The sequence below is a fragment of the Oncorhynchus clarkii genome, chromosome 27 (assembly GCF_045791955.1).
Source record: "Oncorhynchus clarkii lewisi isolate Uvic-CL-2024 chromosome 27, UVic_Ocla_1.0, whole genome shotgun sequence".
In the NCBI taxonomy this organism is placed as follows: domain Eukaryota; kingdom Metazoa; phylum Chordata; class Actinopteri; order Salmoniformes; family Salmonidae; genus Oncorhynchus; species Oncorhynchus clarkii.
The window spans coordinates 35,531,927-35,556,853 of NC_092173.1; the positions used below are offsets into that span (position 1 = coordinate 35,531,927).

General features: G+C 47.1%; 1 pseudogene; it reads right to left on the reverse strand.

Moving 5' to 3' along the window:
- Positions 1-468: 468 nt before the first annotated feature.
- LOC139385775 (uncharacterized) overlaps positions 469-24,927 on the reverse strand; it is a 71,046-nt pseudogene continuing 46,587 nt past the window's right edge.

The window sequence follows — 24,927 nt, forward strand, 5'->3', positions numbered from 1 at the left end:
TGCTGTGTGTTAGTGATCGGGGCTGAGAGGAGGGCGTATATCCAGTGTCCATGCAGTGTGTTTGTGATCGGGGCTGAGAGGAGGGCGTATATCCAGTATCCGTGCTGTGTGTTAGTGATCAGGGCTGAGAGGAGGGCGTATATCCAGTATCTGTGCTGTGTGTTAGTGATCGGGGCTGAGAGGAGGGCGTATATCCAGTATCCGTGCTGTGTGTTAGTGATCGGGGCTGAGAGGAGGGCGTATATCCAGTATCCGTGCTGTGTGTTAGTGATCGGGGCTGAGAGGAGGGCGTATATCCAGTATCCGTGCTGTGTGTTAGTGATCGGGGCTGAGAGGAGGGCATATATCCAGTGTCCGTGCTGTGTGTCAGTGATCGGGGCTGAGAGGAGGGCATATATCCAGTATCCGTGCTGTGTGTTAGTGATCGGGGCTGAGAGGAGGGCATATATCCAGTGTCCGTGCTGTGTGTCAGTGATCGGGGCTGAGAGGAGGGCGTATATCCAGTATCCGTGCTGTGCTGTCCTTCCCAACTACCTTCAGACGCAGACTGATAATGCCCTGCCCCTCCCCTTCCTGCCCCCCGGCCCCGCCCCTGTCCTCTGTGTGGACAGACAGGCGGTGGGTGCAGCCTTTAGAGAGGAGCTCCTGCTCGTAGGCCGCTGTCAGTTGGATGACCACCTCCCACTCCACCTGGTAACACAACAAACCAGACCAGTCAGGCCTAATACTGACACACGGCTCAACTCAAAACCAGTGTGACCTGTGTTCGGATTTGATTAAACAACTGATGAACCAGATGACATAATATACAGAAGTCTAGGATATCTTCAGAAAATAGTATTTCTGACAGTTTGACCCTAATTGTTATCTGTTGAAGGTCTAATGCAGCTGTTTTTATCTCAAATAATTTCTGGGTAACAATTAAGTACCTTATTGTGATTGTTTTCAATTCAAATGGTAAAAAAGAAACCAACATATCTTCTTGGCAAAGAGCAACTTCTCATGCAAGAATTTAGCCATGACTGTGGGAGTGGTCTGAGTGAGGGGCCTAATTGGAGGAGCCTAGTGGGAGGGATATGTAACCTGAAAACCAGCTGTTATTGGCAGAGGTTTGAAACTCTTTGTTATTGGTCTATTAACTTATACCGCCTGGTGACGTCACCAAAGAGGGCAAAAATCCATCCAACCAAAACAGGTTTTGTCAAACAGCTCTTACACTAATAGGAAGTTATTATCGTTGTCAATATTTCACAGAATTATTCCAACCTCAGTGGATATATAAATATATATATATATACACACACAACACAGAAACATCACGTCTGACTGCACTGGGCCTTTAACTCTCCTTATGTAGTCAGTAATGAAACAGAGGGGGAAACAAGTAAGTGGGAGAGCTATGCATGGACCCTTATTGTTAGTTGAAGCAGACAAACACTAGTATGCTTTGAAAACGACTGAAGAGAAAAATATACATTCAGTGTGTGTACCTCATGTTTGATGGAGAGGGCTCTGCAGTGTGTGTGTGTGTGTGTGTGTATGTGTACCTCATGTTTGAAGGAGAGGGATCTGCAGTGTGTGTGTGTGTGTGTGTGTGTATGTGTACCTCATGTTTGAAGGAGAGGGATCTGCAGTGTGTGTGTGTGTGTGTGTGTGTGTGTGTGTGTGTGTGTGTGTGTGTGTGTGTGTGTGTGTGTGTACCTCATGTTTGAAGGAGAAGGATCTGCATTGTGTGTGAATGTGTACCTCATGCTTGATGGAGAGGGCTCCACTGTGTGTGTGTGTGTGTGTGTGTGTGTGTGTGTGTGTGTGTGTGTGTGTGTGTGTGTGTGTGTGTGTGTGTGTGTGTGTGTGTGTGTGTGTGTGTGTGTGTGTGTGTGTGTGTGTGTTAGTTGAAGCAGACAAACACTAGTATGCTTTGAAAACGACTGAAGAGAAAAATATACATTCAGTGTGTGTACCTCATGTTTGATGGAGAGGGCTCCGCAGTGTGTGTGTGTGTGTGTGTGTGTGTGTGTGTGTGTCTGTGTGTCTGTGTGTGTGTGTCTGTGTGTCTGTGTGTGTGTGTGCGTGTTTTAAGGAGTGGGCTCCATAGTGCAGGTTATACCCTCCAGCCAGCAGGTCCAGAACGGGGCGGTCCCACAGCAGAGTGATGTCATGCCTCTGCTTTGCCTAATGATGGGAGAGAGACATGTAGGTTGGGGGGATGGTGAGACATGTAGGTTGGGGTGATGGTGAGACATGTAGGTTGGGGTGATGGTGAGACGTGTAGGTTGGGGTGATGGTGACATATGTAGGTCAGGGTGATGGTGAGACATGTAGGTTGGGGTGAAGGTAGGACATGTAGGTTGGGGTGATGGTGAGACATGTAGGTTGGGGTGATGGTGAGACGTGTAGGTTGGGGTGATGGTGAGACATGTAGGTTGGGGTGATGGTGGGACATGTAGGTTGGGGTGATGGTGAGACATGTAGGTTGGGGTGATGGTGTGACGTGTAGGTTGGGGTGATGGTGAGACATGTAGGTCTGGGTGATGGTGAGACATGTAGGTCTGGGTGATGGTGGGACGTGTAGGTTGGGGTGATGGTGAGACACGTAGGTCAGGGTGATGGTGAGACACGTAGGTCGGGGTGATGGTGAGACGTATAGGTTGGGGTGATTGTGGGACATGTAGGTTGGGGTGATGGTGAGACATGTAGGTTGGGGTGATGGTGAGACATGTAGGTTGGGGTGATGGTGTGACGTGTAGGTTGGGGTGATGGTGAGACATGTAGGTCTGGGTGATGGTGAGACATGTAGGTCTGGGTGATGGTGGGACGTGTAGGTTGGGGTGATGGTGAGACACGTAGGTCAGGGTGATGGTGAGACACGTAGGTCGGGGTGATGGTGAGACGTATAGGCTGGGGTGATTGTGAGATGTGTAAGTCGGGGGATGGTGAGGCGTATAGGTCGGGTGGGAGACTCCCCAAACATATGAAAGAAGGTACTCTGGTCAGATGAGACTAAATTTGAGCTTTTTGGACATCATGGAAAACTCTATGTCCGGTGCAAACCCAACACCTCTCATCACCTCGAGAACACCATCCCCACAGTGAAGAATGGTGGTGGCAGCATCATGCTGTGGGGATGTTTTTCATCGGCAGGGACTGGGAAACTGGTCAGAATTGAAGGAATGATGGGTGGTGCTAAATACAGGGAAATTCTTGAGGGAAACCTGTTTCAGTCTTCCAGAGATTTGAGACTGGGACGGAGGTTCACCTTCCAGCAGGACAATGTCCCTAAGCATTCTGCTAAAGCAACACTCGAGAGGTTTAAGGGGAAACGTTTTAATGTCTTGGAATGGCCTAGTCAAAGCCCAGACCTCAATCCAACTGAGAATCTGTGGTATGACTTATAGATTGCTGTACACCAGCGGAACCCATCCAACTTGAAGGAGCTGGAGCAGTTTTGCATTGAAGAATGGGCAAAAATCTCAGTGCTTATAGATACATAACCCAAGAGACTTGCAGCTGTAATTGCTGCAAAATGTGGCTCTACAAAGTATTGACTTTGGGGGGGGTGAATAGTTATGCATGCTCAAGTTTTCTGTTTTTTTGTCTTATTTATTGTTTGTTTCACAATAAAAAAATATTTGGCATCTTCAAAGTGGTAGGGATGTTGTGTAAATCAAATGATACAAACCCCACAAAAATCAATTTTAATTCCAGGTTGTAAGGCAACAAAATGGAAAAAATGTCAAGGGGGGTGAATAATTTCTCAAGCCACTGTAGGTCGGAGGATGGTGAGATGTGTAGGTCAGAGGATGGTGAGATGTGTAGGTCGTAGGATGGTGAGATGTGTAGGTCAGAGGATGGTGAGATGTGTAGGTCAGAGGATGGTGAGACATGTAGGTCGGAGGATGGTGAGACGTGTAGGTCAGAGGGCCACTTAGAAATGTCCTTGTTTTTGAAAGAAAAGCACAGTTTTTGTCCATTAAAACAAAATCAAAATGATCAGAAATACAGTGTTGACATTGTTAATGTTGTAAATCACTGTTGTAGCTGGAAATGGCAGATTTTTTTATGGAATATATAGGCGTTCAGAGGCCCATTATCAGCAACCATCACTCCTGTGTTCCAATGGCACGTTGTGTTAGCTAATCCAAGTTTATCATTTTAAAAGGCCAATTGATCAGTAGGAAACCCTTTTGCAATTATGTTAGCACAGCTGAAAGCTGTTGTTCTGATTAAAGAGGCAATAAAACTGACCTTCTTTAGACTAGTTGAGTATCTGGAGCATCAGCATTTGTGCGTTCGATTTCAGTCTCAAAATGGCCAGAAACAAAGATCTTTCTTCTGAAACTCGTCAGTCTATTCTTGTTCTGAGAAATGAAGGCTATTCCATGCGAGAAATTGCCAAGAAACTGAAGATCTCGTACAACGCTGTGTACTACTCTCTTCACAGAACAGTGCAAACTGGCTCTAACCAGAATAGAAAGAGGAGTGGGAGGCCCCGGTGCACAACTGAGCAAGAGTACAAGTACATTAGAGTGTCTAGTTTGAGAAACAGACACCTCACAAGTCCTCAACTGGCAGCTTCATTAAATAGTACCCGCAACACACGAGTCTCAACATCAACAATGAAGAGGCGACTCCGGGATGCTGGCCTTCTAGACAGAGTTGCAATGAAATGCTATATCTCCGACTGGCCAATAAAAACAAAAGATTAAGATGGGCAACAGAACATAGACACTGGAGAGAGGAACTCTGCCTTAGAAGGCCAGCATCCCGGAGTCGCCTCTTCACTGTTGACGTTGAGACTGGTGTTTTCTCCTAACCCGGGTGACGCTGGGCCAATCCCTCCCCTAACCCCGGTGGCACTGGGCCAATCCCTCCCCTAACCCGGGTGACGCTGGGCCAATCCTTCCCCTAACCCGGGTGGCGCTGGGCCAATCCCTCCCCTAACCCGGGTGACACTGGGCCAAGCCCTCTCCTAACCCGGGTGACGCTGGGCCAATCCCTCCCCTAACCCGGGTGACGCTAGGCCAATCCCTCCCCTAACCCGGGTGGCGCTGGGCCAATCCCTCCCCTAACACGGGTGACGCTGGGCCAATTGTGCGCCTTCCCATGGGTCTCCCGGTCGCGGCCGGCTGCAACAGAGCCTGGACTCGAACCCAGAATCTCTAGTGGCACAGCTAGCACTGTGATGCTAGCACTGTGATGCAGTGTTTTAGGCCACTTGGGAGGCTCTCAGATCCGGTTAATCTAGCTCCAACAGATTAGGATGAATTAGTTACCACTGGACACTGATCTGAGGTCAACTTGGTGTTTTTCTCTGGATGGTTGAGGTTAGGATTTAGGAAGGCTGAGCAGATCCTAGGCCTGTGCCTAAGGGCAACTTCTACCCGGGGTGCCATAGCTAGCTACATCCCTCCGGAGTTACTCTGATAAGAACGGCTATTATCACCATTCATCAGACACACACTGATGAGTCATGTGCCTATCAGTTTTGTGAGGCGGAGTTGGCTGACGGAAACAGAGTGATATTGATACTTAAATATTTATGTGATGTTAAACACTACAATCAGATCAGAGCAGAGCATCTTTTATTGATCTGAGTGGGTCTCTATAGTCAACACACACGCCAATGAAAAACACCCATATGGAGAGTACAAACCACACACAGTCCGTACATATCCCCACAGACACCATCGGTCACCTTCTCAGAAGTTGAGCTCTTTGCTGACAAGCTGCTGCAGTTCAGAGGGGCAGAACGGCAGGAAGTAGACAATCTCATTGATCCGCCCCAGAAACTCGTCTCTCCGGAAATGGGCCTGGGGAGCGAAACAATGAATTCATCAATTCGAGATTTTCAAAACAGCGGCTCAACCAATCCATCTCACTGCAGAGATGCTGTGGGTGAGGAGTTACCTTCATTATGGGGCGAATCACAGCACCCTTAAACTGCTTGGAGATGGTGACATCACTCTTCTGAACCTCATCTGGAGAAAAGGAGCAATTAACAACTGTTTAGTGTGTGTGTGTGTGTGTGTGTGTGTGTGTGTGTGTGTGTGTGTGTGTGGGCGATGTCGTCACTGGCCACGCTCAAGTTTATGATGAAGATGGTGTCCTTACACTCAATGGTCTTCCCCTTGCCATCTGTAAGACGGCCCTGAGAGAGAGAGAGAGAAGGAGAGAGAGAGAGAGAGAGAGAGAGAGAGAGAGAGAGAGAGAGAGAGAGAGAGAGGGAGAGAGAGAGAGAGAAAGGGAGAGAGAGATTGTGAGAAAGATGGAGAGAGAGGAGAGGGAGATGGAAAGAGAGAGAAAGTGAGAGGTGAAAAGGAGGAGATTGAGAACGAATTATGATAACAGGTAAACAGGTAAAACTGAGGTAGATGAGCATATTGATACGAAGATGATGTCAGATAACTACTTCCTCTGATACAAAAAAAATAATTTTTGGGGCCTTTTGGGAACAGTGAGAGGTGTCTTCCTTCAGATGCTGCATGTGTCTGTGTTTTTGTGAGAACCTGGACACATCTCCTTGAATTGAATTGTGGGAGATGAGAGGTAGGCTCAGTCAATACAGGGCTAAACGGTTTATGACAGCGACTGGGAAGCTGACCCAAACGATGACAGTAGAAAATCCAGACAAGCCCTCACCTACAGTAGATAGGTAATGTATCCCAGCCCAATGACCTTCCTGGTTGTGGGAACATGAAGTCTCTTCCTGGTTGTGGGAACATGAAGTCTCTTCCTGGTTGTGGGACTATGAAGTCTCTTCCTGGTTGTGGGAACATGAAGTCTCTTCCTGGTTGTGGGAATATGAAGTCTCTTCCTGATTTTGGGAATATGAAGTCTCTTCCTGGTTGTGGGAACATGAAGTCTCTTCCTGGTTGTGGGACTATGAAGTCTCTTCCTGGTTGTGGGAATGTGAAGTATCTTCCTGGTTTTGGGAATATGAAGTCTCTTCCTGGTTGTGGGAACATGAAGTCTCTTCCTGGTTGTGGGAATGTGAAGTATCTTCCTGGTTTTGGGAATATGAAGTCTCTTCCTGGTTGTGGGAATGTGAAGTATCTTCCTGGTTTTGGGAAAGTGGTGTTGATGATATCATACCTCGTGCTTCTCCTAGAATTCGGACATGTCCATACAGATGAATCCCTGAGAACAGAAGGCTCGTGGTTACTGAGCAGTACAAACACACACAAACTATGATCACTATTGCTGATACCACTATTGCTGTTGTCCATATAACGAGCCACCTGTTTGTCCAGCTCAGTCTTACCTGTGGGAAGAGGAGAGCAGTGACCAATCAGAGTGCAGTATGGACAGAGCGTTGAACATCAATGATTTGACGAAAATCCACTTTCAACCAAGCCTCTGAACATTTAAGATGATCTCACATGATTTGAAATGGAACCTCTGAACATTCTAAGAATGATCTCACATGATTCTAAATGGAACCTCTGAACATTCTAAAGATGATCTCACATGATTCTAAATGGAACCTCTGAACATGCTAAAGATGATTTCACATGAACATTGTAACGATGATCTGGGTGGAATCTCAGGTAGATCTCTGAGCTGCTGATAGGCTATGAGGGGTTGTCCCTGCTATCTGATTGGTGGATCAATAACCATTTTTCCTATATCAGAAGGCACAGATGAGTCACAGGGTGTTTGGTTGATAATAGTTTTGGCAGAACCTTCAATCATCTTTCTTTCTCTCTCATCATTTTTCCCTGTATTTCTCTGTCTGTCAGGGATAATGGTTGGCAGTAAAATATTCCCCTTCTAAATGTTCATCTCCATATGGATGCTGTGTGCATTATATTCATATGGATGCTGTGAGCGTAATATCTCCAGACAGAGAGATGGGGACTTGCTGTGTTAAATATTCATGTCTCCTGGCCACTGTCGCTGGAGGCAGAGAGAATATGAACACTGTCTCCCTCCATCTATCTCCCAGCCCTGTCATATCTCTCTCACACACACACACACACACACACACACACACACACACACACACACACACACACACCTATCCCTCAACCCTGTCATATCTCACACACACAAACACACACACACACACACACCACACACACACCAGAACAACTGCTGCTGACTCTCTCTCTCTCTATGTGCTTGTGTGTGTGTGTGTGTGTGTGTGTGTGTTGGAATGAGTGTAGTTCTATAGGGCTGTGGTTGAGTCAGAGTGGTCAGTAGAGGTCAGCTGTGGAGTCATAGCATAGTTGCCAGATCTGTTTGTGCATGGCATGACAACCAACGGCAGAGGAATAGGCTAAAACACAAACAGATCTGGCAACAAGGCTATTGTAAATAACATTTTGTAGGCTACTTATGATGTAATTGTTGGCTACATATAATCCTTGATAACCATTCATGCTTTTGTATATACTGTTGATATATGTAAATTGACCAATGACATCATGCCACAGCTGGTCATGATTACAATCACCTGCGTGTGTCCAATAGAACCCTGATGAAACCTGTATATATATATATACTAGTGACCTGCAGTATTTGATATGAAACGTATATACCGTACAGTATATACTGATGACATGCAGTGTTTGACATGATACCTACAGTTGAAGTAGGAAGTTTATAGACACCTTAGCCAAATACATCTAAACTCAGTTTTTCACAATTCCTGACATTCAATCCTAGTAAATATTCCCTGTCTTAGGTCAGTTAGGATCACCACTTTATTTTAAGAATGTGAAATGTCAAAATAATAGTAGAGATAATTATTTATTTCAGCTTTTATTTCTTTCATCACATTCCCAGTGGGTCAGAAGTTTACATACACTCAATTTGTATTTGGTAGCATTGCCTTTCAATTGTTTAGCTTGGGTCAAACATTTTCAGTAGCATTCCACAATCTTCCCACAATAAGTTGGGTGAATTTTTGCCCATTCCTGCTGACAGAGCTTGTGTAACTGAGTCAGGTTTGTAGGCTTCCTTGCTCACACACGCTTTCTCAGTTCAGCCCACAAATGTTCTATGGGATTGAGGTCAGGGCTTTGTGATGGCCACTCCAATACCTTGACTTTGTTGTCCTTAAGCCATTTTGCCACAACTTTGGAAGTATGCTTGGGGTCATTGTCCATTTGGAAGACCCATATGCAACCAAGCTTTAACTTCCTGACTGATGTCTTGAGTTGTTGCTTCAATATATCCACATAATTTTCCTGCCTCATGATGCCATCTATTTTGTGTTCACCAGTCTCTCCTGCAGCAAAGCACCCCCACAACATGATGCTGTCACGTTCTGACCTCTATTTCCTTTGTTTTGTATGTAGTTAGTATGGTCAGGGCGTGAGTTGGGTGGGCAGTCTATGTTTGTTTTTCTATGATTTGGGTATTTCTATGTTTCGGCCTAGTATGGTTCTCAATCAGAGGCAGGTGTCATTAGTTGTCTCTGATTGAGAATCATACTTAGGTAGCCTGGGTTTCACTGTGTGTTTGTGGGTGATTGTTCCTGTCACTGTGTTTGTTGTCACAGGATAGGACTGTTTTGCGTTTTTCACATTTCTTGTTTTTGTTAGTTTGTTCATGTGAAGTTATTTATTAAAACATGAATCAAAACAACCACGCTACGCTTTGGTCCGCCTCTCGTACAGACGAACGTCATTACAGAATCACCCACCCCAACAGGACCAAGCGGCGTGGTAACGGGCAACGGCAAGAGGAGCAGCAGGAGAAGCAACAGGAGCAGCAGCAACAGGAGCAGCAGCAGCAGCAGCAGCAGTGGGAGAGGCGGCACTATTTGGAGAAATGGACATGGGAGGAAGATTTGGATGGTAAAGGACCTTGGGCTCAGCCAGGAGAATATCGCCGCCCCAAGGAAGAACGGGAGGCGGCGAAAGCGGAGAGGCGCTGGTATGAGGAGGCAGCGCGGCGTCGTGGATGGAAGCCTGAGAGTCAGCCCCAAAAATTTCTTGGGGGGGGGGCTAACAGGGAGTATGGCTACGCCAGGTAGGAGACCTGAGCCAACTTCCTGTGGTTACCGGGGGGCTAGAGAGACCGGGCAGGCACCGTGTTATGCTGTGGAGCGCACGGTGTCCCCAGTGCGGGTGCACAGCCCGGTGCGGTACATTCCAGCTCCGCGTATCGGCCGGGCTAGAGTGGGCATCGAGCCAAGTGCCATGAAGCCGGCTCTACGCATCTGGTCTCCAGTGCGTCTCCTTGGGCCGGCTTACATGGCACCAGCCTTGCGCACGGTGTCCCCGGTTCGCCTGCATAGCCCAGTGCGGGCTATTCCACCTCGCCGCACTGGCAGGGCGACCGGGACCATTCAACCGGGTAAGGTTGGGCAGGCTCGGTGCTCAAGAGCTCCAGTGCGCCTGCACGGCCCGGTCTATCCGTCACCACCTCCACGCACCAGCCCTCCGGTGGCAGCCCCCCGTACCAGGCTGTCTCTCCGGCCCATCCTTACAGGGGCTCCCTCCTCTCCAGCGCTGCCGGAGTCTCCCGCCTCTCCGGCGCTACCAGAGCCTTCCTCCTGTCCAGCGCTGCCCGAGCCTCCCCCCTGTCCGGCGCCTCTGCCGGAGTCTCCCGCCTCTCCGGCGCTACCAGAGCCTTCCTCCTGTCCAGCGCTGCCGGAGCCTCCCGCCTGTCCGGCGCCTCTGCCGGAGCCTCCCGCCTGTCCGGCGCCTCTGCCGGAGCCTCCCGCCTGTGCGGCGCCTCTGCCGGAGCCTCCCGCCTGTGCGGCGCCTCTGCCGGAGCCTCCCGCCTGTCCGGCGCCTCTGCCGGAGCCTCCCGCCTGTCCGGCGCCTCTGCCGGAGCCTCCCGCCTGTCCGGCGCCTCTGCCGGAGCCTCCCGCCTGTCCGGCGCCTCTGCCGGAGCCTCCCGCCTGTCCGGCGCCTCTGCCGGAGCCTCCCGCCTGTCCGGCGCCGCTGCCGGAGCCTCCCGCCTGTCCGGCGCCACTTCCGGAGCCTCCCGCCTGTCCGGCGCCGCTGCCGGAGCCCCTCTGCCCCGAGCAGCTGCCCCTCTGCCCCGAGCAGCTGCCCCTCTGCCCCGAGCAGCTGCCCCTCTGTCCCGAGCAGCTACCCCTCTGTCCCGAGCAGCTGTCCCTCTGTCCCGAGCAGCTGCCCCACCTCTGTCCCGAACTGCCCCTCTGTCCCAGACAGCCCCTCTGTCCAGTGGGGTCATTGAGAAGGGTGGCCATGGTGAGAAAGCCACGGAGGCGGACAATAAGGCGGACTAAGACAATGGTGAAGTGGGGTCCGCGTCCCGCGCCAGAGCCGCCACCGCGGACAGACGCCCACCCAGACCCTCCCCTATAGGTCAAGGTTTTGCGGCCGGAGTCCGCACCTTTGGGAGGGGGGGGTACTGTCACGTTCTGACCTCTATTTCCTTTGTTTTGTATGTAGTTAGTATGGTCAGGGCGTGAGTTGGGTGGGCAGTCTATTTTTGTTTTTCTATGATTTGGGTATTTCTATGTTTCGGCCTAGTATGGTTCTCAATCAGAGGCAGGTGTCATTAGTTGTCTCTAATTGAGAATCATACTTAGGTAGCCTGGGTTTCACTGTGTGTTTGTGGGTGATTGTTCCTGTCACTGTGTTTGTTGTCACAGGATAGGACTGTTTTGCGTTTTTCACATTTCTTGTTTTTGTTAGTTTGTTCATGTGAAGTTATTTATTAAAACATGAATCAAAACAACCACGCTGCGCTTTGGTCCGCCTCTCGTACAGACGAACGTCATTACAGATGCTGCCTCCCCCCTCCCACTGTATCACAATTCTAGTGGGTCAGAAGTTTACATACACTAATTTGACTGTCCAGAAAATTTTGTCATGGCTTTAGAAGCTTCTGATAGGCTAATTGACATAATTTGAGTCAGTTGGAGGTGTACCTGAGGATGTATTTCAAGGCCTATCTTCAAACTCAGTGCCTCTTTGCTTGACATCATGGGAAAATCAAAATAAAGTCTGGTTCATCATTGGGAGCAATTTCCAAATGCCTGAAGGTACCACGTTCATCTGTGCAAACAATAGAAACCAAGTATAAACACTATGGGACCACACAGCCGTCATACCGCTCAGGAAGGAGACGCGTTCTGTCTCCTAGAGATGAACGTACTTTGGTGTGAAAAGTGCAAATCAATCCAAGAACAACAGCAAAGGACCTTGTGAAGATGCTGGAGGAAACAGGTACAAAAGTATCTATATCCACAGTAAAAGTTGTCCTATATCGACATAACCCGAAAGGCCACTCAGCAAGGAAGTGGTCACTGCTCCAAAACTGACAGAAAAAAGCCAGACTACGGTTTGCAACTGCACATGGGGAAACATATCATATTTTTTGGAGAAATGTCCTCTGGTCTGATGAAACAACAATAGAACTGTTTGGCCATAATGACCATCATTATGTTTGGAGGAAAAGGGGGAGGCTTGCAAGCCGACGAACATCATCCCAACCGTGAAGCATGGAGGTGGCAGCATCATGTTGTGGGAGTGCTTTGCTGCAGGAGAGACTGGTGCACTTCACAAAATAGATGGCATCATGTTGTGGGGGTGCTTTGCTACAGGAGGGACTGGTGCACTTCACAAAATAGATGGCATCATGAGGCAGGAAACTTATGTGGATATATTGATGCAACATCTCAAGACATCAGTCAGGAAGTTAAAGCCTGGTCCCAAATGGGTCTTCCAAATAGATAATGACCCCAAGCATACTTCCAAATGGACAATGACCCCAAGCATACTTCCAAATGGACGATGACCCCGAGCATACTTCCAAATGGACGATGACCCCAAGCATACTTCCAAATGGACAATGACCCCAAGCATACTTCCAAAGTTTCTTCAAAATGGCTTAAGGACAACAAAGTCAAGGTATTGGAATGGCCATCACAAAGCCCTGACCTCAATCCTATAGAACATTTGTGGGCAGAACTGAAAAATAGTGTGAGAGCAAGGAGGCCTACAAACCTGACTCGGTTACGCCAGCTCTGTCAGGAGGAATGGGCCAAAATTCACCCAACATTTTGTGGGAAGCTTGTGGAAGGCTACCCAAAATGTTTGACCGAAGTTAAACCATTTAATTTAACTACTGACCCACTGGGAATGTGATGAAAGAAATAAAAGCTGATATTAATCATTTTTTAAATAAAGTGGTGATCCAAACTGACCTAAGACAGGGACTTTTTACTAGGATGAAATGTCAGGAATTGTGAAAAACTGAGTTGAAATGTATTTACATCTAAGATGTATGTAAACTTCCGACTTCAACTATATACACTGGTGCCCTGCAGTGTTTGATAGGAAACCCTGATGAAGAGAGCTTGCTGTGGTGAATAAATTATTGTATTGGAGCTACTAAAGTGTGGCTTCTCCTGATCTTTTAACCAGGATACTGCTATAGAGAGGCTCCATGACATCACAGCTGAGTGGTACAAATGAGTGGAACGAAGGATGAAGAGAGAGGGATGAAAATAGGAGTTACCGATTCCAGAGGAGCCTAGGAAGAGGATGACAAGGGGATGTTCTTCATCATTCCAGCCATTCTCCTACCTCCTGGTCGCTGTAGACAGAGAAAGAGAGAGAGAGAGAGAGAGAGAGAGAGAGAGAGAGAGAGAGAGAGAGAGAGAGAGGGAGATAGAGAGAGTGGGAGAGGGAGAGAGAGAGAGAGAGAGAGAGGAAGAGAGAGCGAGAGAGAGGGAGAGAGAGAGAGTGGGAGAGGGAGAGGGAGAGAGAGAGAGAGAGAGAGAGAGAGAGAGAGGAAGAGAGAGAGAGGAAGAGAGAGAGAGAGAGAGAGAGAGAGAGAGAGAGAGAGAGAGAGAGAGAGAGAGATATAGATGCTAGAGAGAGAAATAGAGGGACAAAGGGAGGGGTTGCAGAGGAAGTATGATAAAGGAGGTAGTGTGAGGGAAGAGAGCAGGATCAGGAGCACTTGGTGGAAAGAGAGAGCAAAGCAGAGAAAGAGGGAGAGCGAGAGAGCAGAACAGAGACCTCTAAAGTTGTATCCATCAATGCCTGAGGAGGGAGGGGGATAATTATTGAAGGCTATCCTCCCCACTCCCTCTCCTCCCCCTCTCTCAGTCAGTAGGGCCATTAGCCAGAGGTAATCATGTTAGCCTCCCCGGCGCGGCCAAAGCTAAATCAGGTTAGCATGGATCTGAGCCTCTTTCTCTCTAACACACACCTCGCCCACGGAGGAGAGCCTTGCCTACCTTACTCCACCATTACCCCACCAACCAAACACACACTCACACACCGACTCACCCCCTGGGCGGAAGGGAGGAAGGAGGCACAATGGGTGAGGGAGGGGGCAGGAGTGAGTGAGGGAGGAGAAAGAGAAGAGAAATAACAGACAGGGAAGTTGGGTACCAGCTGCCGGAAACCCAACGAGATGTTACAATACATGTCTTCATATCTCAGAGGATGCTGCAGTGTCTCAACAACCACCGAATGAGTTGTGTGTGTGTGTCCACTCTGTGACAGAGAAACCCATCGATCCATCTCCTGCTGTCGTAACAGCACACTCCACCCGTCAAAGTACCAGCAACATGACATGATTCTCACTGGTACACAGATAGAGGGACTGAACGATAGATGAAGAGATGGAAAGAGAGGAAGAGACGGAGAGATGAATGGAGAGATTAAGGAGGTTGAGTTAGCGTTCATGGAGGTAGAGTTAGAAGGGGAGATGGGGGTTTAGGAAAATAAGAGACAGAAGGAGAGAAGGAGAGTTGGTAGAGAAATGGAGAGATGGATTGAGAGAGTGAGAGATGAGAGGTGGTAGAGAGATGGAGAGATGGATTGAGAGTGAGAGATGAGAGGTGGTAGAGAGATGGAGAGATGGATTGAGAGAATGAGAGATGAGAAGTGGTAGAGAGATGGATTGAGAGAATGAGAGATGAGAGGTGGTAGAGAGATGGATTGAGAGAATGAGAGATGAGAGTTGGTAGAGAAGGATTGAGAGAATGAGAGATGAGAAGTGGTAGAGAGATGGAGAGATGGATTGAGAGAATGAGAGATGAGAGTTGGTAGAGGATTGAGAGAATGAGAGATGAGAGTTGGTAGAGAAGGATTGAGAGAATGAGAGATGAGAGTTGGTAGAGAGATGGCGAGATGGATTGAGAGAATGAGAGATGAGAGTTGGTAGAGAGATGGAGAGATGGATTGAGAGATGGATTGAGAGATGGATTGAGAGAATGAGAGATGGGATTGGTAGAGATGGATTGAGAGAATGAGAGATGAGAGGTGGTAGAGATGGATTGAGAGAATGAGAGATGAGAGGTGGTAGAGAGATGGATTGAGAGAATGAGAGATGAGAGATGGAGAGATGGATTGAGAGAATGAGAGATGAGAGGTGGTAGAGAGATGGAGAGATGGACTGAGAGAATGAGAGATGAGGTGGTAGAGAGATGGAGAGATGGATTGAGAGAATGAGAGATGAGAGATGGAGAGATGGATTGAGAGAATGAGAGATGAGAGGTGGTAGAGAGATGGAGAGATGGATTGAGAGAATGAGAGATGAGGTGGTAGAGATGGAGAGATGGATTGAGAGAATGAGAGATGAGAGATGGAGAGTTGGATTGAGAGAATGAGAGATGAGAGTTGGTAGAGATGGATTGAGAGAATGAGAGATGAGAGTTGTTAGAGAGATGGCGAGAGTTGGATTGAGAGATGAAATGAGAGAATGAGAGATGAGAGGTGGTAGAGAGATAAATTAAGAGAAGGAGAGAGTTGATTGTCATGAAGATGAATACAGACGCCCACAGGCTGTACTTCGGAGAGCCAGTCTGACTTACTACTGTGTGTGTTAAACAGACAATGACATTGTAACCTCCAGGAGAGAGTGTCTGTGTTAGCTAACTGAGACTGACTCTGGCAGAAAAACACACAGACATCCCTCAAAGGACATGGTCCAGAACAAGGACAATACGCACCCACAGACGACACAAAGAAGAAGACACACACACACACATAGAACACAGGTCTGCTAGGGTAGATGACTATAGTGTGATAAGAAGAGGATCATCCTCCACATTCACTTCTAGACTGAGAGCTGAACAAGGATCAATCTACTCCTTCCTGTTTGTGTGTGTGTGTGTGTGTGTGTGTGTGTGTGTGTGTGTGTGTGTGTGTGTGTGTGTGTGTGTGTGTGTGTGTGTGTGTGTGTGTGTGTGTGTGTGTGTGTGTGTGTGTGTGAGAGAGAGAGAGATACCGAGTAAAGCCCAATAGTTCCTTGCCCCTCTCCAAACAGAGATAGGGTTGTAGCCCTCTCCAAACAAAGATAGTGTTGTAGCCCTCTCCAAACAGAGATAGGGTTGTAGTCCTCTCCAAACAGAGATAGTGTTTTAGCCCTCTCCAAACAGAGATAGTGTTGTAGCCGTCTCCAAACAGATATAGTGTTGTAGCCCTCTCCAAACAGAGATAGTGTTGTAGCCCTCCAAACAGAGATAGTGTTTGTAGCCCTCTCCAAACAGAGATAGTGCTGTAGCCAGAGGCCAGTCATGAGTCATCTAGGGGGAACGTGCCTGGAAACAACAGGGTCAAAGGTCAAAAACCTTTGTCCCTCCTGTCTCTGTGTGTCTCTCATCTCCTTCTCTCTCTCTCATCTTCTTCGCTCTCTCTCTCTGTCTCTCATCTCCTTCTCTCTCTGTGTCTCTCATCTCTGTCAATTCAATTCAATTCAAGGGGCTTTATTGGCATGGGAAACATGTGTTAACATTGCCAAAGCAAGTTAGGTAGATAATATATAAAGTGAATATATAATGTGAAATAAACAATAAAAATTAACAGTAAACATTACACATACAGAAGTTTCAAAACAATAAAGACAATCCAAATGTCATATTATATACAGTGCCTTGCGAAAGTATTCGGCCCCCTTGAACTTTGCGACCTTTTGCCACATTTCAGGCTTCAAACATAAAGATATAAAACTGTATTTTTTGGGGAGAATCAACAACAAGTGGGACACAATCATGAAGTGGAACGACATTTATTGGATATTTCAAACTTTTTTAACAAATCAAAAACTGAAAAATTGGGCATGCAAAATTATTCAGCCCTCTTAAGTTAATACTTTGTAGCGCCACCTTTTGCTGCGATTACAGCTGTAAGTCGCTTGGTATTTGTCTCTATCAGTTTTGCACATCGAGAGACTGACATTTTTTCCCATTCCTCCTTGCAAAACAGCTCGAGCTCAGTGAGGTTGGATGGAGAGCATTTGTGAACAGCAGTTTTCAGTTCTTTCCACAGATTCTCGATCTGATTCAGGTCTGGACTTTGACTTGGCCATTCTAACACCTGGATATGTTTATTTTTGAACCATTCCATTGTAGATTTTGCTTTATGTTTTGGATCATTGTCTTGTTGGAAGACAAATCTCCATCCCAGTCTCAGGTCTTTTGCAGACTCCATCAGGTTTTCTTCCAGAATGGTCCTGTATTTGGTTCCATCCATCTTCCCATCAATTTGAACCATCTTCCCTGTCCCTGCTGAAGAAAAGCAGGCCCAAACCATGATGCTGCCACCACCATGTTTGACAGTGGGGATGGTGTGTTCAGGGTGATGAGCTGTGTTGCTTTTACGCCAAACATAACGTTTTGCATTGTTGCCAAAAAGTTCAATTTTGGTTTCATCTGACCAGAGCACCTTCTTCCACATGTTTGGTGTGTCTCCCAGGTGGCTTGTGGCAAACTTTAAATGACACTTTTTATGGATATCTTTAAGAAATGGCTTTCTTCTTGCCACTCTTCCATAAAGGCCAGATTTGTGCAATATACGACTGATTGTTGTCCTATGAACAGAGTCTCCCACCTCAGCTGTAGATCTCTGCAGTTCATCCAGAGTGATCATGGGCCTCTTGGCTGCATCTCTGATCAGTCTTCTCCTTGAATGAGCTGAAAGTTTAGAGGGACGGCCAGGTCTTGGTAGATTTGCAGTGGTCTGATACTCCTTCCATTTCAATATTATCGCTTGCACAGTGCTCCTTGGGATGTTTAAAGCTTGGGAAATATTTGTGTATCCAAATCCGGCTTTAAACTTCTTCACAACAGTATCTCGGACCTGCCTGGTGTGTTCCTTGTCCTTCATGATGCTCTCTGCGCTTTTAACGGACCTCTGAGACTATCACAGTGCAGGTGCATTTATACGGAGACTTGATTACACACAGGTGGATTGTATTTATCATCATTAGTCATTTAGGTCAACATTGGATCATTCAGAGATCCTCACTGAACTTCTGGAGAGAGTTTGCTGCACTGAAAGTAAAGGGGCTGAATAATTTTGCACGCCCAATTTTTCAGTTTTTGATTTGTTAAAAAAGTTTGAAATATCCAATAAATGTTGTTCCATTTCATGATTGTGTCCCACTTGTTGTTGATTCTTCACAAAAAAATACAGTTTTATATCTTTATGTTTGAAGCCTGAAATGTGGCAAAAGGTCGCAAAGTTCAAGGGGGCCGAATACCTTCGCAAGGCACTGTATATACAGTGTTTTAACAATGTACAAATGGTTAAAGGACACAAGATAAAATAAATAAGCATAAATATGGATTGTATTTACAATGGTGTTTGTTCTTCACTGGTTGCCTTTTTCTCGTGGCAACAGGTCACAAATCTTGCTGCTGTGATGGCAAGCTGTGGAATTTCACCCAGTAGATATGGGAGTTTTTCAAAATTGGATTTGTTTTCGAATTCTTTGTGGATCTGTGTAATCTGAGGGAAATATGTCTCTCTAATATGGTCATACATTGGGCAGGAGGTTAGGAAGTGCAGCTCAGTTTCCACCTCATTTTGTGGGCAGTGAGCACATAGCCTGCCTTCTCTTGGGAGCCATGTCTGCCTACGGCGGCCTTTCTCAATAGCAAGGCTATGCTCACTGAGTCTGTACATAGTCAAAGCTTTCCTTAATTTTGGGTCAGTCACAGTGGTCAGGTATTCTACCGCTGTGTACTCTCTGTTTAGGGACAAATAGCATTCTAGTTTGCTCTGTTTTTTTGTTAATTCTTTCCAATGTGTCAAGTAATTATCTTTTTGTTTTCTCATGATTTGGTTGGGTCTAATTGTGCTGCTGTCCTGTGGCTCTGTAGGGTGTGTTTGTGTTTGTGAACAGAGCCCCAGGACCAGCTTGCTTAGGGGACTCTTCTCCAGGTTCATCTCTCTGTAGGTGATGGCTTTGTTATGGAAGGTTTGGGAATCGCTTCCTTTTAGGTGGTTATAGAATTTAACGTCTCTTCTCTGGATTTTGATAATTAGTGGGTATCGGCCTAATTCTCCTCTGCATGCATTATTTGGTGTTCTACGTTGTACACAGAGGATATTTTTGCAGAATTCTGCGTGCAGAGTCTCAATTTGGTGTTTGTCCCATTTTGTGAAGTCTTGGTTGGTGAGCGGACCCCCTCTGTCTCTCGCTCTCTCTCTGTCTCTCATCTCCTTCTCTCTCTCTCTCTCTCTCTCTCTCTCTCTCTCTCTCTCTCTCTCTCTCTCTCTGTGTTTCTCATCTCCTTCTCTCTCTCTGTCTCTCATCTCCTCTCTCTCTGTGTCTCTCATCTCTGTCTCTCTCTCTGTGTGTCTCTCATCTCTGTCGGTCTCTCTCTCTGTGTCTCTCATCTCTGTCTCTCTCTCTCTGTCTCTCATCTCTCTCTCTCTCTCTCTCTCTGTCTCTCATCTCTGTCTCTCTCTTTCTCTCTCTCTCTCTCTCTCTCTCTCTCTCTCTCTCTCTCTCTCTCTCTCTCTGTCTCTTATCTCTCTCTCTCTCTCTCTCTCTCTCTCTCTCTGTCTCTCATCTCTGTCTCTCTCTCTCTCTGTGTCTATCATCTGTCTCTCTCTCTCTCTGTCTCTCATCTCCTTCTCTCTCTCTCTCTCTGTCTCTCCTCTCTTTCGCTCTCTTTCTCCCCCACTCTTCCTTTCTGTCACTCTCATATCCCTCCAGGTCATTGGGTGCTTGTAAAAAGCATTAGCTTGAGTTGTCATTGTGTGTGTATGTGTGTGTATGTGTGTGTATGTGTGTGTATGTGTGCCCTCACCCACCCCCCTCTCTCTTTGTGTTGTTGCTGATCATCCACATCATCCCTCAGTCTGCTAGCTGATATTTCCCCCCGTGTGTGTGTGTGATACTCTGTGTGTGTGTGATCATGTGTCGGTGTGTGATCGTGTGTGTGATATATTCACTGTATTACTTCACAGGGATCAATAAGCTCTTCCTTTATCGCCGTGGTGATGTGTCTCAGATTGCTTTCAGGACAATTTGCCACGGCAACAACCACCATTCATCACATCAGCCACAGAGAGACCTCGACTACTGCACTGCCTGGACTACAGCTCCCAGCATGCAATGTGCTCTGCTTTCTGCCAGACTACACATCCTAGAATTCCCACGGATAATGGTGGTGTTCTAGGTTGTTGTGCTTGTAGTCACACAGCCAGTGGACCCTGCTGTTCCTCGTGACAAGACAAACACATTCACACAAACACATTCACCAGACATTCTAAACAGAACACATTCACATAGTGGACCAGAACATCACCAGACATTCTAAACAGAACACATTCACATAGTGGACCAGAACATCACCAGACATTCTAAACAGAACACATTCACATAGTGGACCAGAATATCACCAGACATTCTAAACAGAACACATTCACATAGTGGACCAGAACATCAGACATTCTAAACAGAACACATTCACATAGTGGACCAGAACATCACCAGACATTCTAAACAGAACACATTCACAAAGTGGACCAGAACATCAGACATTCTAAACAGAACACATTCACATAGTGGACCAGAACATCACCAGACATTCTAAACAGAACACATTCACATAGTGGACCAGAACATCAGACATTCTAAACAGAACACATTCACATAGTGGACCAGAACATCAGACATTCTAAACAGAACACATTCACATAGAGGACCAGAACATCACCAGACATTCTAAACAGAACACATTCACATAGAGGACCAGAACATCACAGACAATCTAAACAGAACACATTCACATAGTGGACCAGAACATCAGACATTCTAAACAGAACACATTCACATAGTGGACCAGAACATCACCAGACATTCTAAACAGAACACATTCACATAGTGGACCAGAACATCACCAGACATTCTAAACAGAACACATTCACATAGAGGACCAGAACATCACCAGACATTCTAAACAGAACACATTCACATAGTGGACCAGAACATCACCAGACATTCTAAACAGAACACATTCACATAGTGGACCAGAACATCACCAGACATTCTAAACAGAACACATTCACATAGTGGACCAGAACATCACCAGACATTCTAAACAGAACACATTCACATAGTGGACCAGAACATCACCAGACATTCTAAACAGAACACATTCACATAGTGGACCAGAACATCACCAGACATTCTAAACAGAACACATTCACATAGTGGACCAGAATATCACCAGACATTCTAAACAGAACACATTCACATAGTGGACCAGAACATCAGACATTCTAAACAGAACACATTCACATAGTGGACCAGAACATCACCAGACATTCTAAACAGAACACATTCACAAAGTGGACCAGAACATCAGACATTCTAAACAGAACACATTCACATAGTGGACCAGAACATCACCAGACATTCTAAACAGAACACATTCACATAGTGGACCAGAACATCAGACATTCTAAACAGAACACATTCACATAGTGGACCAGAACATCAGACATTCTAAACAGAACACATTCACATAGAGGACCAGAACATCACCAGACATTCTAAACAGAACACATTCACATAGAGGACCAGAACATCACAGACATTCTAAACAGAACACATTCACATAGTGGACCAGAACATCAGACATTCTAAACAGAACACATTCACATAGTGGACCAGAACATCACCAGACATTCTAAACAGAACACATTCACATAGTGGACCAGAACATCACCAGACATTCTAAACAGAACACATTCACATAGAGGACCAGAACATCACCAGACATTCTAAACAGAACACATTCACATAGTGGACCAGAACATCACCAGACATTCTAAACAGAACACATTCACATAGTGGACCAGAACATCACCAGACATTCTAAACAGAACACATTCACATAGTGGACCAGAACATCACCAGACATTCTAAACAGAACACATTCACATAGTGGACCAGAACATCACCAGACATTCTAAACAGAACACATTCACATAGTGGACCAGAACATCACCAGACATTCTAAACAGAACACATTCACATAGTGGATCAGAACATCACCAGACATTCTAAACAGAACACATTCACATAGTGGACCAGAACATCACCAGACATTCTAAACAGAACACATTCACATAGTGCCTCATGTCTTTCCACTGTTGTGTTGCATTAGGGTTGTTATTGCCATTAGACAACCACTGTGGAGCTCTGGAGTGGTACAAGGTACCTAGCAACCGCAGACACAGAAGCCTCACTAAACACAATCTCTATCTGTGGCCCAGCGATCGATACAAAGCATCCATGGAGCCACAATTTAATATCAGCTATTTACTGGCCTCTACCTTGTTGTACTCTAAGTCATCTCTCCTCCTCCTCTCTCTCCATCTCTCCTCCTCCTCTCTCCATCTCTCCTCCTCTCCCTCTCCACCTCTCCTCCTCCTCTCTCTCCATATCTCCTCCTCTCTCTCTCCATCTCTCCTCCTCCTCTCTCTCCATCTCTCCTCCTCTCTCTCCATCTCTCCTCCTCGTCTCTCTCCATCTCTCCTCCTCTCTCTCTCCATCTCTCCTCTCTTTCTCCATCTCTCCACCTCCTCTCTCTCCATTTCTCCTCCTCTCTTTCTCCATCTCTCCTCCTCTCTCTCTCCATCTCTCCTCCTCCTCTCTCTCCATCTCTCCTCCTCCTCTCTCTCCATCTCTCCTCCTCCTCTCTCTCCATCTCTCCTCCTCCTCTCTCTCCATCTCTCCTCCTCTCTCTCTCCATCTCTCCTCCTCTCTTTCTCCATCTCTCCTCCTCCTCTCTCTCCATCTCTCCTCCTCTCTTTCTCCATCTTTCCTCCTCTCTCTCTCCATCTCTCCTCCTCGTCTCTCTCCATCTCTCCTCCTCTCCCTCTCCACCTCTCCTCCTCCTCTCTCTCCATATCTCCTCCTCTCTCTCTCTATCTCTCCTCCTCTCTCTCTCTCTATCTCTCCTCCTCTCTCTCCCCATCTCTCCTCCTCTCTCTCCATCTTTCCTCCTCTCTCTCTCCATCTCTCCTCCTCTCTCTCCCCATCTCTCAATCTCTTCTCTCTCTCTCTCTCTCTCTCTCTCTCTCTCATCTCTCCTCCTCTCTCTCCCCATCTCTCAATCTCTTCTCCCTCTCTCTCTCTCTCTCTCTCTCTCTCCTCTCTCTCTATCTCTCTCTCTCTCTCATCTCTCCTCCTCTCTCTCTCCATCTCTCCTCCTCTCTCTCTCCTTCTCTCCTCCTCTCTCTCCACACCTTTCCTCCTCATCTCTCTCCATCTCTCCCTCTCTCTCTCCATCACTCCTCATCTTCCTCTCCATCTCTCCTCCTCTCTCTCCATCTCTCCTCCTCTCTCTCTCTCCATCTCTCCTCCTCTCTCTCTCCATCTCTCCTCCTCTCCCTCTCCATCTCTCCTCATCTCTCTCAATATCTCCGCATCTCTCTCTCCATCTCTCCTCCTCTCCCTCTCCACCTCCCCTCCTCCTCTCTCTCCATATCTCCTCCTCTCTCTCTCCATCTCTCCTCCTCTCCCTCTCCACCTCTCCTCCTCCTCTCTCTCCATCTCTCCTCCTCTCCCTCTCCATCTCTCCTCATCTCTCTCCCCATCTCTCCTCCTCTCTCTCCATCTCTCCTCCTCTCTCTCTCCATCTCTCCTCCTCTCTCTCCCCATCTCTTTTTCCATCTCTCCATATCTTCTCCTCCTCTCTCTCTCCTCCTCTCTCTCTATCTCTCCGTCTCTCCTCCTCCTCTCTCTCCATCTCTTCGTCTCTCCTCCTCCTCTCTCTCCATCTCTCCTCTCTCTCTCTCCGTCACTCCTCCTCCATCTCTCTCAATTTCTCCTCCTTATCTCTATCTCTCTCTCCCTCCTCTCTTTTTCCATCTCTCCATATCCTCTCCTCCTCTCTCTCCTCCCTCCCTCCATCTCTTCTCTTCTCTCTCTCTCTCCATCTCTCATCCTCTCCTCCTCATCCACTCTCTCAACATCGCTTCTCCATCTCTCCTCCATCTCTCTCTCCATCTCTCCATCTCTCCTCCTCCTCTCTCCCATCTCTCCTCCTCTCTTTCCATCTCTCCTCCTCTCTCCATCTCTCCTCCTCTCTGTCCATCTCTCCTCCTCCTCTCTCTCTCCATCTCTCATCCTCTCTCCAGCTCTCTATCTCTCCTCTCTCTCTCCCTTCATACATCTCTCCATCTCTCCACCTTTCTCTATCCATCTCTCTCTCAATCTCTCTCTCCCTCCTCTCTCGTTCCATCTCTCCATCTCTCCTCCTCCTCTCTCTCTCTCAATCTCGCCATCGCTCCTCCTCTCTCTCCATCTCTCCTCCTCGCTCCTCCTCTCTCTCTCCATCTCTCCTCCTCTCCCTCCATCTCTCCTTCTTCTCTCTCTCCATATCTCCTCCTTATCTCTCTCTCTTTCATCTCTCTTCCTTATCTCTCTCCCACCTCTCCTCCTCCCTCTCTCCATCTCTTCTCCTCTCCTCCTTCTCCTCCTCTCTCTCTAAATATCTCCTTCATCTCTCCTCCATCTCTCCTCCTCCATCTCTCCTCCATCTCTCCTCATCCATCTCTCCTCCATCTCTCTCCTCCTCTCTCTCTCTCTCCCTCTCTCTCCATCTCTCCTCCTCCTCCTCTCTCTCTCCATCTCCTCTCTATCTCCCCATCGCTCTTCTCTCCCCATCCTCCTCCTCCTCTCTCTCCCCATCTCTCGTCCTCCTCCCTTTCTCCTCTCCTCATCTCTCTCCAT